The sequence below is a fragment of the Spodoptera frugiperda genome, chromosome 15 (genome assembly GCF_023101765.2).
Source record: "Spodoptera frugiperda isolate SF20-4 chromosome 15, AGI-APGP_CSIRO_Sfru_2.0, whole genome shotgun sequence".
Taxonomy (NCBI): domain Eukaryota; kingdom Metazoa; phylum Arthropoda; class Insecta; order Lepidoptera; family Noctuidae; genus Spodoptera; species Spodoptera frugiperda.
In genome coordinates this window covers 12109508-12124413 of record NC_064226.1, presented here as the reverse complement: position 1 = coordinate 12124413, position 14906 = coordinate 12109508, and the positions used below count along the sequence as shown (strand labels likewise).

The 14906-nt window shown below is 32.1% G+C and overlaps 1 protein-coding gene across 3 annotated transcripts in view; it reads left to right on the top strand.

Moving 5' to 3' along the window:
• Nucleotides 1–14906, top strand: part of LOC118271946 (uncharacterized) — a 147022-nt gene that overhangs the window by 42023 nt on the left and 90093 nt on the right. The window lies entirely within an intron of this gene.

Genomic DNA, 14906 nt, shown 5'->3' with positions numbered 1-14906 from the left:
AATATATGGTGAATAATAAATACTACACAATTCCAAATACACGTTTCAACAAACTATTTAATTTCGCAAAATGACCTCATTGGAATAATATTCACATAAATATATTGAAATTATTCGAACTTTTGGCATAATGAACTTAATCTTATCACCATATCACGCACCATGCGCATGATTGCTGGAATTTGGTGATATTTCTAGTTTTTAGTATTTGCTATTATTAGTATCAATGTTGTAGGAATTAAAATGTCCTTGAGAAAACGCTTTGTTTTTTTTTCTATATTTAGGTGTCAACTTTTTCTAAAGACTGTTTTTCATTATTTTCGTTTCTTAGTTTGTAGGTAAAAAATGTAGTTTAGATTTCTAAGTAAGACCTGATATTGCTAAATTTCTTAAATGATACCTGCAAAGTGGATTCAACAAGACTGATAAATTGATATAAGAGACGTTTCAAAATACGTATTATTAGTGGACTATCTACACAAATCAAGGCCCAAAGAAAATTCCAAAGTTCATAAGACGAAATAGCCACAAAATCGATACACCATAATCATCCCAATACTAATAACCCCAAACCGATTTCTTCCATTGCCAACAACAAATGCAGGTATCGATATCAGAATTAATTAAAACTTGTACTCGATTCATCGATTACAACGTCTATTCGATTCTAATTAATCAAATGCATAATTTAAAGCTCAAATTACATTCGTAACTGGTTTTTACTTTATTATGACGAAAGTGATTGTCAATGAGCATATGACGGCCATATTTGAATTTACGTCTAGTGTAAAATAGTCTGTTGTTGTGTAGGTTTTATTTGAAGTGAGAGGTCAATTTATTTTGGTACTCTACACTACAGCTGCACCGTTTTTAATAGTAGCAGCGTTGATTTAGACCAAAATTTTCTTTAAGAAATGAAGTAAATTATATAATTTACGTGTACTTACCTAATTCTTAGTGTCTCACAACTGAGGTCTTAGTACGAGTTTGTTTTACGTTTAATGAGATCGAAACGAGACCATGTTCGGCGCCTGATTGGTTGGTTCATTCGAACCCGTCAATTAGAGCGCCGAATACACTCTCGTTTCGTTTTCGTTCAACGTAAAGCAAACTCGTACTAAGAGTACAGCTTATATCACTCCTCTTATGGTTTTTACTAAACATTTATGATAATAAAAGCAGTACAACAGTTCATCATCATTATTTTTGCTCTTGAGATCCTAGGTTTACCATCATGTAAACTTGAAACCACTTTAAGACATCATCATCTTGTAACAATCGACTCGAAGCAAGCATTTTACTCTTGTAATATTAATAAGGATAGATTTATAGTTTCTTCTGTGGTCTTCTGAACATTACATTTTAAACAAAGTCGCCTCCAGGCTTCATAGATAATCGGTTTCTTCCGTAGGTACCTATAACAGATTAAGTGAATGTGATTAATAATTGGAAATATATTAATTGTCAGAAATGCGTACGTCGATTAGTAATTTTCAAAGTTACTTTAATGAATGGAAAGTAAGAAATAAATTTTGGTTTAAAGATTTGTTATCGTGATTATGTTATGTTATTGTTATGTCATAGAAAACTTGTCTGATAACGTAACAAAAATACCCATAAACTTATATTGTATGTAGATTGGTTGTATTGTAACGATAAAAATAAAATATGATGACACTGCGAATTAATTTCATCGAAAAATAAAAGATAAAATAATATTTTTTCAACTAGACATAATATATTCCTACCATAAAAAAGTTCTTAATTTAAAAATAAAAGCTGTTGCTAGGTGTCACACGCCAGTACGGTTCGATATTTAAAAGTTAATAGTACATTGTATCGGGCGACATTTTAAAAACCTGTTTATTTTTATTTTGGCAACACTCGGCGACCTCTGATTCGGCCTCTGGTTGCCAGTAACACGGAATGCTGTTATTGGTTATTTTCTAATTAATAATTCTTATATTGGTGCCAACGTTGGGCCAATTTGTTAGCTTAATTCAATTTGTTTTTTTGTTAACAAACATTGGACCAACTTTGGTCGAGTTTTTAGCATTTACTTCCGTATCATATCACGTTTTGGTGTTGGCTGAATGCGTGTTCTTTTGTATAATTAATTAAGCAATTGTATTTTAAAGTATCAATAAAGCATTTGATTAAATAAGAATTTAATTTAAAATATTATTTAAAAAATATTTTTAGTCATCAATCGTGTCTTCATTGGCCTATAGCCATTAAATTAACTGGCGTCCATAAATTATTATAACTTTTTTAAAATGTCAATGCGATTCTTTCGTAATACATACATAGTTCACAATATCCGGTTTCGAATCGCAAATTAAATGAACGCTTCCGTTCCGTTAATTTTTATTTATGTTATAAATTTATGATTTTTTTACTATAAGTAAATATAATATTTATGTAGATGATGCCATCGGTAGCATAATCATGAATAACCTCAAGTTCCAAATGAGGACCTCAAACTAAATCAACGCCACCTGATGTTGTTATGTTAAAATTGTTAACCCTCATTCATATATCCTACTAATTCATACAACTCGACTAAAATAAATAAATGATAATGATAAATGACAAATGATATTTATTTTGCAAATAGGTTACAATGTAACTCTTTTACTCGTCAATCTCTTAAATAATTAGAATAAATATGTACCAAGGCGCTATAGAATGGGTACTCAGTACCTACATACACTAAAAAGGTAAGACAGTTCTAGACATCATCATATTTGCATACCTAGACAAGTGATTGTATGTAAGTCTAAGTCTAGATAAGTACTCAGTCGGTCTAGATTCTAAGGTTAGTCTGTGGTTACTGGCATGTATGATAGCTGCCTTGACATACTGCATTTGATGAGTTCAGATTACCGTCTAATGTACTGTCGTCCAATTTATTTATATAGGTACGCTACGGTTAGACATGAGTTAGAATTTTAAAGAAGATAAAGAAAAAAGTTTCAACGAAATAATTGGGCGGTGTCATGGTGACCGCGGGCAGGTGATTTCGGGTTAAATAAACCTGTGCCATGAACTCTACTTGTACCGATGACACAACACTACGCCAGTTATGTCTTTAAAACCAATAAATGTATGTCAAACCTACTTTTCAACCATATACTAATAGACACATAAAACATAATTAATTTGCACAAAAAATACAGCAAATTGGAACTAGATTAATGATGATACTTGACGACGGAGAAATCTTATAAAAGTGACATAATATTCGCATAAAAATGGTTGAATATAAATATTCATTCTGACGTAATTATGCCAGATGCGCTAACTCGGGTTATTCAACTTGGAAAGTAAGAGAAAAGCCGAGAAATTCACATCTATATACAAATGTCGTGTAGTATGGGAGCATAGACCGTAACGATCGTGCACAATTAATAGTACACCTTAAACATCATGTTTTAAAGTCGAAATTCCTTTTGTTTACAGCAAGAAAGTCTAAAAATATGTAAGATGTAATTATTGTTTTATTACAATTTTTTATTATCGCTGTGTATCTTGTTGTTTTTTTTTTTGGCTTGTTTAACACCCGTGTAATACCTAGATAAAAATAAAAAATGAGATGAAAAACGAATTATCACTGTTAATGTTTATAAATATTATCTATAGTATAAAAATAAGTCGTGTTTTCCTTCCTGACGCTATAACTCTAGAACGCACGAACCGATTTCCACGGTTTTGCATTCGTTGGAAAGGTTTCGGGCTCCGTGAGGTTTATAGCAAAGAAAATTTTGGAAAAATTTCAAGAGTAAAGCAGGAAAACAGGGAAATTCATTGGTGGCGAAACGGAGTTCGCCGGGTTTGCTAGTGTTCTATAAATTGAAGGCTCTGATTAGAAATCTGATAAAAATCTAAGTATTTGATCAGCTGACAAAAAAAAACATACAGTTTACATAGGTAATACGCGTGCGCAATGCGCAATGAACCCAAACAGGAAAGAGTTTTCATATAGATTTTCAATTTTGGAATTCCAAGTAACGAAGCACAAAATTTGAATTCAAGACCAATTTCAGAAAAAAACACACCCCTTACATAGGTAAGGGTAAATAATAGTATTTATATGAGAGTAATGATAAGAGTGGCAATCCAGTAACACCATCTCACCCCTTAAAATGTGATAATTTCTTGTTTACTTACCTACAACAACAATAACAAAATTTTGTAACACACCAAACGGAAAATAGCAAAAAAGAAGTATCTCATGAACTTTTAGTAACACGAATATTTGACAATTTCCGACCTGATGACCGACAAAAAAGTCACACAAAATGTCACGACACTCGACAGATTCTTTTATAAAAGTCAGTTCCCATTGCATTGTGAAGACCTGACGGCTCTTGTCGTGTACAAGCTATGTCGAAACTTTCATCCTTTTCAAGCAAACTATTGTAATTTTTTGATCCACTTTGAATAAGTAAACGTTTCTGGATGCACAAAAATGGTTGTGCTCTTTTTGTGCATCCAAAAATGTGGTAGAACTAAGTTGTTTAGTGATGGTTAGTGAAATTTGGGTTTTGTTGAAATGTTGGTACTCAAGGGTCTGTATCCTATGACGAGTTTGCTTTACATAGAACGAAAATGAAATGAGAGCGCGTTGAGCGCTCATATTGGCTGGTGCAAATCGACACCAGCAATTTATACTACGCTAAGTCCAAAAAGCGTACTTTACAGTAGAGGCGTTTAAAGTAAAAAACGTGATAACTTTTACATTAATTAAGATACTTTTTTGAAATTTGGTATGCTTAATATTTAATTAACTCATTATAATATCTCATATTTATATTTCCTTAATTATTTCTATTTTTTGATTTAGCGCAAGTTAGCCGTATATAAACGTAATTCATCAAAAAAATGTTACATCTTATACACGTCTAACTTATGTTAGCGTAGTGTAGTACGGGAGGTCGTAGTGCATGATCTATCATCTGATGCATATTTCAATATTATTATAAAGAACATGTACTTATTTACAAAAAGAATAGTCAACGTACCATTAATAAACTAATTAATACGTTAACACATAAGTATTTACTATGTAAAAGTCGCTAAGTCGTTCATTTTACAAACGAACAAGTATACACACGAACGCACTAAACTACGCTAACTATGAGTTAGTGCAGTGTTGCACGGACTTTGACCAAAGTGATCCCCGCGCACACTCCGCTAATTAATAGTTGGCGTAATATAAGTCGAGTGATTTCAAAAAGTACCTTTACTTAGCGTTTTATAAGATTTGTAACTTTCTTATTTTTGCATATTTCTTCTCAATTTTTTTATGACGTATGTAAACAAACATTTTAAGCAACTTGGCATAAAAAAACGTTTTTTCCAAATTTCGAGTTAGCGTAGTATAAATTGCTGGTATCGAAATTAACCAACCAATCAGAGCGTCGAACGTGCTCTCGTTTCGATCTCGGTTAACGTAAAACAAAGTCGTAGTAAGCCCTAGGGCTACATTTCAAAATCAATTTGCTTAAACAAGATGCCACATAGCTAATGGGTACATAGCTTAACTTTGGTCTGCATTTGAATACACATAGATCTGTAAAGTTGTGACATTTTAAATATATCAAGACTTAACGCTTAATCATAGTTTTCATAATTTCTTTAGTGAAAAGTCATCTTAATTGTAACCCAATTTTAAACAAACCTAACACAAAATAATTTCGTAAATCTCTATTAAACATAAATATCAAACTGTCTTAGTCTGTATTAACAAGAACAAGAGGTACTCCAGGCTATGCAAATCCAGTATAAACTGATCGTTGAATATGCGGAAACATCATATAAAGCGAGACTATGATAAACTGGTTTTGTGTAGATTCATGTGTAGCGGTGTACTGTAGGTACACAGACACGAAGAACTGCATGTTTAGGTGAAAGGTGCATCCTTACGCAATGCGACTGTGCCTAATTGTATCTGTGAATCATTTGTGACATAATATTGACTTATGACATTATGTGACTGGGTGTACGCTTTCAACTCATCTCTGACGTTTACTGAAGTCACGAATGCTTCAATCGTTATTTAAATCTATTTAAATATGTCTAAAAATTTACTAGTACAAGAAAATACTAATTTCTGTCGTTCTTGTTAGTTGATATTTAGCACATAAATAAATAGAGAAACATTTTTTAATTCGAAACACTTTTCTGAAAACTGCATCAAACTTGGTTCAGTTGATCGTGAAATAATCGCGAACAAACATACATATCTACAGGTCAAACTGAGAAACTTTTTACTTTTGGATAATTGAAAAATAGAATAGAATCGGTTAAAAAAATAGATAGACGTTACATCTTACATTACAATATTTAGGTCAGAGTCACTCATAGTCAAAACAAACAATCTATTGACTAGTCATTGAACTGTAAAATCAAAACCGATATTTACACATACATACAAACACATCGAATAGTTATTTATTTTTCTTATATATTTTAATGCCAAAAACCGTTGGAAATGATTTATTAATCGGATTTGTGATGGCGGTTGGTTTGTCAGTGAGGGATTAGTTTGTCAGTCGGGAGTGTTGCGTCACTGACGTGCGCCGGCGCTGATGTATTATTTATTAATAATAACTCTAACAATGCACCGTGAAATGCGGCGTTTTTCTAAAGATTTTTTTGATGTGACAGTATCGTGACAAAATTACTGATGTTTTATGTGGATTTGTTGATAAAATATATCTAGTAGAAATACAGTGTAGATTGTCTAATGAATATGACAGACAACAAACACGACAAAAGTAAAAAAAAAATGTATTATTTTCATGGGATCTTAATTTCTACAATATCTTCATAAGAAAAGTTAGCTTAGGTTAAGTTAGAATTTATTGTTTTCCAAATTAAAAATCACGATTTTGCTTACAAACTTGTAAAATAAACAACAAAACCGAATTACATGAATTTTTCAAATATGACTGTCAAAACGCATAAAGCTTTTATGCACACCCTGTATATTAAGATCAAAGTGCAATAGTAAAAGTAATATGTCATAACAACTCAATTCTGACGCAAAACATTTCATTTTCTAACAGTACTAGACACATACATAATATTTTTCTCCATTTCTAGTAGCACAAAAACTCAATCATTGATGAGTCAATCTATCAATCGTGCATACACTGGCAAGTCACAATTGATTTACAACTTTACCTTCTTGTAATAAAGTCGATAATCAATTGAAGATCAGGTTAGGTTAATGTGCTGTCAGTCTGTTTAGAGGAAGTGAACTCCGGAACCGAACTCAGGGTGTAATGCTACGTGATTTGGGATCGGGATGAGAGTGAGTCATGGTGGTATTGTTTTATTGGGGACATTAGATTGTTATGGAAGAAAGTAATTTCTGGGAATAATTGTGAGATGTTGTTAAATATGGATATTTGTTTAAGCTGATTGATGAGAAATGTTGGCTTCTTGTAAAGATGTTCAATGGAACTATTAAAATCAAAGTCAGAATGATTAATTTTAAGATGTTTATAGAAACTCACGTCTGTCTCCCATGGGGGTAGGCAGGGACAATGGAACACCAATTTATAATGTACCTCAAATAGACCAGAAACCGCCAGTAATGTACTTTTGAACGTCACAGCAAATATTAAAATATTAAAATTGTCTACTCTAAATATTATAAAAGTATGACAGAGATATTTCATTTTCTTGTAGGTAAACCCTTTTGAATAAAACTTAACCTACTTTCATTATCATCAAGAAATTCATCGACTTTATCCGAAAAAAAAAAACAATTGAAACCGCCCCAACTTTCACGGGCCGATTGATCTCACACATCAAACTTATCGAGCTATTATTCAAAAAACATCTAATCGATACCGTTGCGATTGAATTCAAACCCTATTCTGACAGGTACAAAGTGTATAATTGATTGATAACTGACCTCTATCAATCATTTGATAGTCAGACGTGACGTGTGATAGACACCATTATGAGAAGAAAAAGAAACTAAAAAAAGTAATAAGTGGATAGTTTTAGATGTAACCTGATTACTGTTTTCGGGTGTACGATCAGCTATTTATCTCAAATTGGCCGGTTTATAGATGAAGCGTCAATTTTGTTTTGTATCCAGAATCGGATTTAGGAATATAAGTTAAGGGTAAACCAATTTGTTGAACGTAAGACTTTTACCTGAGATGTCGGAGATGGCTGACGCTTATGATAATCGTGTATTTGTAACCTTAGTACGAGTTTGCTTTACGTTGAATGAAACCGAAACGAGATCGCGTTCGGTGCTCTAATTGGCCGGTACGAATGAACCAACCAATCAAAGCATTAAACGACCTCTCGTTTCTATATCGTTAAATGTAAAACAACCTCGTACGAAGGGTACTGTGTAAGAAATTATTTATTAATTGTTAATTATAAATAAGTTGTAATTTATAAATTGATAGAGTACACATTTAAAGTGCACTTATTTAAACAAGCATTAAACAGTAGCAAAATAAATATACATTACCTACTCTTCCTACTTATTTGCTCACGACATCAGAGGTCAACAAAATCATGTACCCGTACCTATCATAACATCAATTAACCTTATTAAACTGATGCTTATTACAGTCTACTTACATCACTTACACATATTTGTACTATCCGAGTCCGTCCCTGTGTTTCGGTGAAAGTATTATGATCGATTCATGAACATAATTTGGTTTTGATACTCGGTTGCATAATGATAAATGTAGAATATACAACTATTAAGTGCCTGGTCTTATTAACTTTGTATTTAACTTTGTATGTTGGCTTGTTGGTCAACGAAGTACTCGATTCGAATCTTAAGTCTGGTAGTGGTTTTGTTTTTATACCTTATTTCTAAGATTAGCATGGATCTTAGTTAACTCAGATGAAGAAATTTCTCGTCATTATATTAAAAAAAAAATTGGTAAAAGATGGATATTCTGTAGTACGTGCCTATTGAATTCAGAAGATTAAAGGCATGCCTCATGTAACAACACGTTTGTGACACAATTAGTTAAGTCTTTAATCTTCAATAACAATAAGAGTCAATTTTGTTTACCTTTATATATTTGAATCCTTCACCACTTAAGTACATTTTAAAAAGTATCAAAATTTTTCCTCAACAAAAATACTAATGAGCTTCATTATTTTTGTTTCAGGTACCTATCACAATTTTCTCAGAACTTTGGTAACTATACTAGCGCTAAGGAAGTCCGTAAAGCAGTAATATGGCCGACAAAGGGAAGCACCCTTTATATCAATGCACTTTACACTCTCTGAATACAAAGGACTTATTTCAATTAGTTCGAAGAACGGTGTGTTTGACTGTACTTCGTAGTACAGGCGTGTGGAAAAGTGCAATCGTTGTTTTGTGACTGGAATGGAAAATTCGATTGGGAATGGAATTGTTGGATCGATAGAATATGTGGGATGAATGTATGAGATTTGGATGTGTTTTTGAAGTTACAGGTCGCATATGATTTGGCTTAGTCGATAATCTTCGAGGAGCTTTCGATACCCAGGTCTCGGAAAGGATGTGTTTTTCCAATATTTTAATTATAAGCATAATACCTGAAAGTGTATCACATGAATTTCGGTAATTGATTCGGTCCATTTTCATTAATTTGACATTGTAATTGTCTCTTTGACTCTTTGACTAGCAATAGAAAACTGTTGAAGGCAAATCCTACGCTAACGTCGGTCACCGGTCACCGGTAATGTTCTTTTAAGACTGTCAATGTTTAGACTAGTTCAGTTTGTTACATATTTTACACCAACAACAATAACAACAAACAATTGAACACTTACCAATAATCAACAATCAGCCATTAGTCACACAGATTACAAAACTAATTCTTATCTAACGCTGTGTGCGTATGACGTATGATGACATGATAGCCTCACACAGACAACGCACACATACGCACACACGTGTCAGGATGCCTCCTGCATGGCAATGAGGTGAAATTTGTGTTATATATAAAAATGAGGCGATTGCTAACAGGATATTGCCGTGTAGAAGGTTTTTGGAATATATTTTAGAACAGTTTTTTCTAGATTTAAGCAATATAGCTGGAAGCTAGAAGCATTAGCATAGGAAGTGTTTTTCCTTCAATTCTCATTTCCCTTATTTAATTTATAAAATGTATCAGTAATTCTTTATATTTTTAATTAACATAAGTAACCTAGAGAAGAAAAGAGAGTACCGTACTCCTTTTTAAAAGACTGGCAATGCACCTGGTTCTGTCCTTTGGTGTTGCGGGTGTTCATGGGTGGCGCTGATCGCTTACAATCAGGTGAACCGTCTACTTGTTTGCCCTCTATTCCAAAAAAAAACGTGTGACATTTTGTCTCTACCTTTCACGGAATGTAACACCTACGCTTTTCCTATCCTAAAATAAAGAACACAGCCCTTAAGAAAGGACACCTAGGCTTTTTTTAAAGAGGATCTCATCAAGATTAATTACCTGCGTGTAACACAATTGATACAATCACTTATCTTGTAGACACAAACAAGATACGTGTCCTTTTAAAAGTACACACAACTACAGATCGAGCTATACAAAACCAGTTTAACATGGTCTTACTTTGAACGATCTTTCCATATATACGACGGGTCAGTTTATACTGGTTATGTATAGCTTGATTGTAGTCGTGTATACAATAAATATTTTTTTAAACTGATCTGACCACGCGATCCGAAATGGTATAAAATTATGTAGGCGACACAGTAGGAGTGAATTCATTGCTGATAATGTACTACCAAGGTCGAAGTTGCAGCTTAATTAGGAGATGTTAAATTAAGTCGTTTTGAGAATAGTTTTTTTTTATTAAGGATCTCGGACATAACAGAAAATATTGATCATTAAGATGATCTAGTTTTTAAAGGAATGTATTTTTTACACGGGATAATTTTGGTGAAAAATCTACACGCATACTTAAGTAAATAATTATTTGGTTTGTAATTTTTACACCAAAACGTAGATGTTGATTGTTCTTTCAGAATTAATCTACGTAATTGCTGAACCAATAATAACCATATTCTTCGACAAATAATTGAGAAAATAAGTAAACATTTTTAATTTCACAATTTTTTGTAAGTAACTATACTATCGTATTAGGTTAAACCTGTAATAATAGATGGCAAATAGATACCTATATCAAAAACTATTAAAAAAAAATTCTAGGGATTCCCTTAGCCATAAAAAAATAATAAGACTCATAAGTCACAATAGGAAAAATAATGAGTACTCAGTAATATTATTAATAATACATACCCCACACTCATTTTCCCAACACATCACTCATTCACTATGTATGTTATGATGTCATACATATATGACATTCTAACACAGTTCCCATTGTACATGCCTTACAATAATATCATCAAGTGAAGTAATAACTAAATAGTAACTAATTATCTATATACACGTGACCAGCGCACGTTGATATGTATATAAGGATAGTATATAAGGCTATCAAGGTCATTTCTGATTGGTTGTAAATCAAAGCTCTGAGTTTGATGAGAGTCCCGCAGCTACGGACTGCCTAGCAGGTTACTGGGGCTTCGGTAAAAAGTAGGAGTAGGAACGGGGTTTTTAGTCAGTAAGAGTCAGATACTCTCGCCTCGGCCAAGACGGGTCTTTGGATTATTTTCTCTCCTTAAAAAAAAGGTTATTAAGGTCATTTCTGATTGGTTATAAATCAAAGCCTAAGTTGGATTAGTTTTGTAGAACCTACTTATCTACTTTTTGCCATATGTACCTTCTTTATTTATTTGAAGACTAGACACTTGACCTTTCAACTTACCTACGAAACTATATTGAATTCCCACTCACTAAAACTCCAAGTATGCAATAGAGGTACAGTTAGCTCCAATAGTAACCTATCAATGGCGTAATTACGCATGCGCGACACGCGTGCGATAACGGTTCGGTACCAAACCGTCACACTACTGGTAGGTGACCGTACAGTTTTATTTATGTTAGTTTTAAAATTGTATACATTATTATATAGAACGGCAGGTGTAAATGAAAAAAAAAACTAATGATATTTTTTCCATTTTCTATCTTCTCAACTTGTAATAAAGTTGAAAATCAGTTACTGGTAGTAAAAAGTATAAACACTAATCGTATTATTTAAAGTTATTTTTGTAGAGATACAAACCTGAATTTATGATCAGAAAAACTAATACAACACATAATAGAAAAATGACACGTGCAACATCTTTTTTAATATTAAAAATAAATCGTCAGAAAAACTTATCTGCTGAAGTCAGTTTAATCGATAATTTGACGAAATAAAAATAAAAAAGCATTGACAATATTATTTAGAAAAAACAAAAACATTAAAATCCAAAACTATGAGTTAAGAAAATACACTCTATCGTCTTGAAAACTAAGCTCAAAATGCAATAGGTACGAAGACACCCGATATTCAAAATGCATTTTTAAATAAAGAATACCTAACGGTTGTATTTAGGTTTTTTGGCGCCAACGTACAAAAAGTGTTTGAAAAAAAAAGATATCATCGCACAGATTATATATTACATTTTATACGTCAGAATGCCCTTACCAACGCTTGTCAAGGAGAAACATAAATTCAGACGATGTTTGATATTTAACACTGAATTTTATAGACTGAGACTAAAACTGGACTCTAGTCAAATTTATAATCTCTTTAATTTATAGTGATGGAAGCCATTTTTTTATAATCTATCTTGTTAAGAATATTTACCTAGACTGTCTATGATCTTAAATGAGTTGCCATAAATTTTTGATAGTTTTAATATTATTGATGATTAAATTGACAAAAATTAGGTGAATATATCTTTCTATTTTTACTAACTTTGAAGTAAAACTTATACCTATCGACACTTACAATAACCAATTAGTCTTGGTCGCTGACATTATTAGGAAGCATTATTTCATTTACTTTCAGTTACATAAAACCTATTTATTATTACGTCAATGTTCAGTTGTTCTCAAGTTTCAAAAACAAAAAATAAAAGTAAAGTCCACTCTAGTTGCGTACTGGACTGTAATTTACTTCTTTTTTTTTTAAACTTAGTGAAGTGACGCGGATCCATTAAAGTTGTGCAATTCCTAATTGATAGTAAACGTAAGTTGCAATGAAATTTGATTTACTGTTAGATATTTCACGTTATAATGAAAAACTAGCTTTTAAATAACAATTCTATTAACAAATAGCCAAATTACATAGGTATCTATTTTTTGTTTAATGATTTTTGTAAAAATAAGTTTGCAGGTTTTGCATACACAGTACACTTAAATATAATAAATGGTAATAAGGATGGTCGATAAAAGTCGCGAAAATAAAGAAAAAACACTAAAAAATAAAACATGAAAACTAAAGTACCAAAAAAAGGAACACATAAAAAATAAAACAAGAAAATCATGAAAAGAAACCTAGACTCAATATGAAAAGTTTACTATAAAACTGTGGAACTGTGTATGAAACTGTCAAAAACTGGGAACTATCAGTTGCCACTAGTAACTTATTACAGAACAATATACTGAAAGAACCAATATTAATTAAACATTTTCCATCCCGTATAGTTATACCAAAAACAGAAAAGCAAGCTAAACCTTCCACAAACAAACCTTTCAAGGAAAACCATCACGGAAACTTCACTGGATTAAGTTACATAGAAGGTTCACAGTTATAACAGATAACGTTAGTATTTGTGACGGTTACAGTAACTGGGAGGATATTCTAACCACACGGTTACAATTTAACTTCACGTCACACAGTTAAGAAGCCGCCATTTTTATCTAGACGTGAATCGCCAACTAACTCCTATTTGTTGAGATTCGCTTGTGAATAAGAGCGAATAGATTTTTGCGACTGGTATACATTTTATAAACATTTGTATATTTAATATCCTATCACCCTTTATTATTATATTTTTCTTCATGCCTTAAAAAAATATATTCATGCATTAAAATATTGAGCACAAAAGTGATTTGACGTTTCAAACGTGCCTAATTGAGGATTCATTGAAATAAATACGGTACTTTAGTTACTGGAGGTAAATTCTGGTGATTTTGGACATAACCAGTATCAAATTGATAAATAACAATCACGTTATTTCGGCATGAATGAGCCAGTTTTTGATGTGTTTGTAGTTTCTGGAGACCTCTTCCATAAAAATAAATACATTCATATAAATGTATTTCGTTATAATTAATTCTTTTTAATTTGGTATTTATTTATATTCATCAACTCGTTTCTTTCCTAGACTTAGTTAGACTCCTACTATTACTTCCTACTATTCAATAAGGTCATTCTGAGTACCATGTATATTGTATATGTCAACCTAACCGTGATTTTGTGACACTTGTGATTGTACACGATAATTTAAATACCGCGGTGTTCCCTTTGACAATTGATACTACCGCTTAGGTGTTATTTTACAACACATAAGGCATGGTTTACTAACTTTTGCATATCTTAATGAACGATAAACAGGCTCTTGTCATGTTTATTGTAGTTTCGACCGTATTTGCTCTCCTTAGGTGGCGTCACTGGTGAGTTAAGTCCAGTGGGACTGATTCAACCTTTTTTTTCTAAAAATTGTGACATCCAACATCATTACAATCTTTTTTAAGGTCTAATATAATATGTATGTATAGTATGTACATACTATATGTATTATGTATAGGCATGTTTAGCTTTTAAATGAGTTCAAGCACAACCAAATGATTGAATTGTGACCTTTGCGAAATTTAATTTGCATTGCAAATAAAGATTAACAAGTTTTTATGGCAATAAGCACCGACTGTGAACACAGTCAATACGTACCTGTGTGGTATGTGTTAATTATAAATATAGAATATTTTGACTAGATTCCTGGTTGATTGATTACAAGACCAACT